The sequence below is a fragment of the Manacus vitellinus genome, unplaced genomic scaffold (assembly GCF_001715985.3).
Source record: "Manacus vitellinus isolate BGI_N305 unplaced genomic scaffold, ASM171598v3 scaffold_33_pilon, whole genome shotgun sequence".
Taxonomy (NCBI): Eukaryota; Metazoa; Chordata; class Aves; order Passeriformes; family Pipridae; genus Manacus; species Manacus vitellinus.
In genome coordinates this window covers 7,977,706-7,981,817 of record NW_021940478.1, presented here as the reverse complement: position 1 = coordinate 7,981,817, position 4,112 = coordinate 7,977,706, and positions in this window count along the sequence as shown.

The window sequence follows — 4,112 nt, the reverse complement described above, 5'->3', positions numbered from 1 at the left end:
TGACTTTGGATTGTACATTGAAAAACCCTTTTAACAGAATAGTACACATTGTGGGAGAACGGAAAAAACCCCATGCCTTCCCCATGCAGTTTGCATGTATTACAGAGGAGAGGGCTGCCTTCTAAAGCTCACTGTTTCTTTCCACTGCTTGACTAAGTGTATAAAGTTTCAATCCCTCTTGCTTTAGAAATTATTTTGTTGAGCAATAGGTGAACATTTTAGTTATTCAAACACCACACTGGCAACAGAGCTGAATGAGCTGATTGAGCTTCTTTGCAAAGACTCTGATTTACAAATCTGCTAGCTAAGGCTATAAACGTGACCCTGTTCTTCACTGTAGCATCCAGGCCATCCATGTTCTCCATGCAGGAATGATTTTAAAAAGTCATCAGGCAAGAGCTGACTGATGACTCCAGATTTGAGAGCTGTGATGGCCTTTTGACTTAAGTGACTTGGGGTATTGAGTTGTAAGCAGCAATGAGGTTGTAAGGAGCAATTATTAATGGAGCCAGGCACCTTGGATGCAGTTTTTGCTTATTTACAAGAGTGTAGAAAGTCAGCTTCCTTCAGGAAAGGAAACCTTGAACAACCAGAGAACTTCTTAGCCCATGGCAGGCATTGTCCCCCTCCTGCCCCTCTTGGGCTCCAGGGTGATGCACCAAAGCTATTCAGACTGGTTTCTAAGATCAGCATTTTTTTGCTGGCAGTATCAGCTAAGGGAAATATCTCTCCTCTCTGCCCCTCTCTGTCCTGCTCTGTACGTCAGTGCTGTGGTTTTAACCCAGATCTCCTGGCAGAGCTAATCACTATGGTGTAGAAAACAGCTCTGACAGTGCTGCCAAAACCAGGCTGCCTTCAGATTACAGCCTGCCTCTGTCCTTGAGTTCCAACTTGGCTCCTCCACTACAGTCATCACCTTCAGGTGTTCTTGCCGCAGAGAGACTCACCTCTGTTTCAGCTGGAGATGTATTTTGGCTGGTCAGTGGCTGCTGATGCTTCAATAATCCATTTCCGTCAAAGAGGTTAATCTCTAAACTGAAGTAGTGAAACCTGCCAACTTCACCGGCCATGCTCACAAAAGATACAGTTCATTTTTTCCTTAAGATGGAAACTCCTTGTTACTTAATATGAAACCTATTTCCAAAAATTACAACTTTAATTATGGCTATAGTACAAACGTACAAAAGCCTCTTCCTCCCCTGCAAAGTACATAGTTCGTAGATGTGGAACTATCTGTCCTTCCTGCACATCCATTTTACATTCCATGAAGCAGATAATTTGTGAATTCCACCATTCTCCTCAGCACACCACTAGTCTAATGCAAACATTTCTTTTCTGTGTGTGAGTATTTTCCAGCTTTTGTGGAGCCACACAGTAACCCAACTTCCACGATTAACAGTTGTGTCCAGATTTAATGTCTGGTTGGCATTACGCTGCTGTAATAGGGACACTCATGAGGAGGAGAGGACATACATATGAGGAGAGAGGACATACATATGCATGTCCTGCAGCCTGAGCTGAGAATGAGATTAAGTTGTGGTGGGCTACCAATTTGTCCACAGGCAATGGGTGCCAGAAGTGCTCATTGGCAGGATATAAAGCTGTGCACAGTTCTACTTTTCACTCCAAAAAGGGGATGTTGTATTTCTGGACTTACTGGATTAAGGTTTTTCTGAAACAGGATCGTACTCATGGGGGAACAACAAACTGATCCTGTATGTGCAGCATTAGGCATAGGAGTACTACTACCCTTCATACTTGTAAAATTCAGCAGGATATGGCATCAGGATGCCAGTTTCAAGCCCTTTAGATACAGAATTTTCAGCATAGGCTCATTTCCCATAAGCAGGCAGTGACAGGTACACAGGGGTTTACGTTATTTGAATATTTTAATTAAGCTGGAAGCATGGCACCAGTCAGGCTGAGAAATAGAACCAAACATTCAACGCTTGAACCTACAGGATGCTACATGCCAACCCTAGCCCAGCAGAAGATGAGAACCCCCATCCAAGACCTTGCAGAATCCACTGAAGTCAGAACTCCTACAAGGTGCTGAGGGTCTCAGAGGTCTGTTGAGTGACACACAGGGTGTGGGCAGGCCAACAATGGCAAAAATCATTCTATTGCAGAGGCAGAAAATACCAGTCAGAATGAGCAGAAGTTAAATGCTTTCCCTGCTTAAACAGAAGCAATGCAAGGCTGACATCTTTAAAAAAAGGGGAGTTACTCTCGTGGTTCTCTTCCTAGAAGTTTCACTTCCTTAGGATATGTGGTTATTTTGGGTTAGCACAGCAACTGCCAGAAGAGAAGGCATTTTATTTTCTTGTTTTGTTTTTATACTGAAGAACAGGGAAGACCACCATGTCCTGGAACAAGAGGAGGGATTACAAAAGCCTGCCCTGAACAAAAGGAGCTGTGTGGAGATCTTCCTGCAGTACAGGGGTTCACAATAATTCCTTTCCTGTGAAGCCACACTGAACATTCTGAACAACTAATATGGGATGCTCGGGAGATGTCTAGACTGACAGTGATGTGAAAACCCTTTTTGTGGTGATCCAAGGTGAAGTGAGTGGGCCTCTGCCACATACTTTGCTCTGGTCAGGACTATACAGGTCTCTGTGGGAAGTGCCTGCTTTCAGGTTGTTCGCTTTGTTTAGTTTTGTATCGCAGCTCTGGCCTAGCACTGTTCTCAAGGAAGTTGGTTTGGTGGGAATAGGATCTGCTATGACATCTTGAGTATTGCCTGCCTGTTTCCAAAAATACAGATTTCTCTAAAGAAATGGCTACAAGTGCTGTATAGTCAAAGCTGCAGCAAACAGGCACGCACCTTTATGTTTGGAGAGATGGGACTCAGTTTGCATTCTTCATATATGACTGTGCTTCAGAACAAACCAAAACCAGTTTTGTTCTATAGAAGCTAAACAGATAAAATACACAATTGCGACATCATTGCATTTGTAGGAGTTGGTTTAATATAGAGGCATCTGGCACCTGAATTATGTAGGCAGCTATTTACAACATTATCTATTGAAAAGAGTATGACTTAGTTATTTAATTATACATTTTACAGAAAACTATTAAGTAACTTTCACCTCTGTGCCATTCCATCGTGCTTATTTGTGCTATCCCAAGGTGATACAGCTGCAATGCTCTCCAAGCACTGCTTTTTGGCTGATACCTGTAAAAGTAGTCTTGTCTGTGGGCTCTGATGATTTTTCTGAGCAGTTAAACTACACCTGAATTGTTACCATGTGAATTCCTGGCTTCCTGAACCACAGCAAAAAAAGGCTTAAATTTTATAATACATAGTGTGAGTGTAGTGACCTCTGACCTCCCTAGATTATACAAACAGGAAAGGTCTCTCCTGCTCCAGGCCATGAAATGACTCAGGGAAGTCATCCACTGCCTCCCTTGGCTCTGCCAAGCCCCTCTGCTGCAAAAAGCCTGGTGCCTGAGGCCACTGCCTTCAAGCAGAATCCCCTCCTGGATGATGCATCCCACATCACTGCACTGTCATTTGCTTCACCTTCAGTATGTATATCTTAACCCCACAGCTTCAAGGCATTTGCAGGCATCCAGGCATCTCCCACAGATTTTGTCGCTTTACAGTGCATCTCCGTTTTTGCCAGATGCCTACTGCTGGCTGCTGCACCCCCTGCCGGCATTCCCTGTGCCCCAGGGCATGCCATGGGGTCCCCGTGGGAAGGAAGGACTGTATTTGTAGGCGCAGGCCTCCCCACCTCCCTCCCCAATTCGATGCTGCTGGAGGCTCCCTTAGGGATGGCGTCCCGCCAGGCTATTAAAAGGCTAAAACAGTCCCAGGCACCAGCCCCATACTCCCTTTCTCCTGCTTTTCCCCCTCTATACGGGCTCCCCTCTTCCCGGAGGTGCAGTCACGGCTGCCGGGGTCTCCGTCGAGATTTCCCAATTGACCAGGACGCTGGTCAATCCTGTGCGCCGCTAGCGGCTGACAGCCTGACAATCCCCCTCTTCCTCCTTCAGCTGGCCGGGATGGAGGTTTAAAGAAAAAAAAAGTAAAAAACAGAAAAGAAAACTTCTGGGGTCACTGGGAGGGGAAAAAAATTCCTCGTCACGTCTGTTACGTCTGCGAA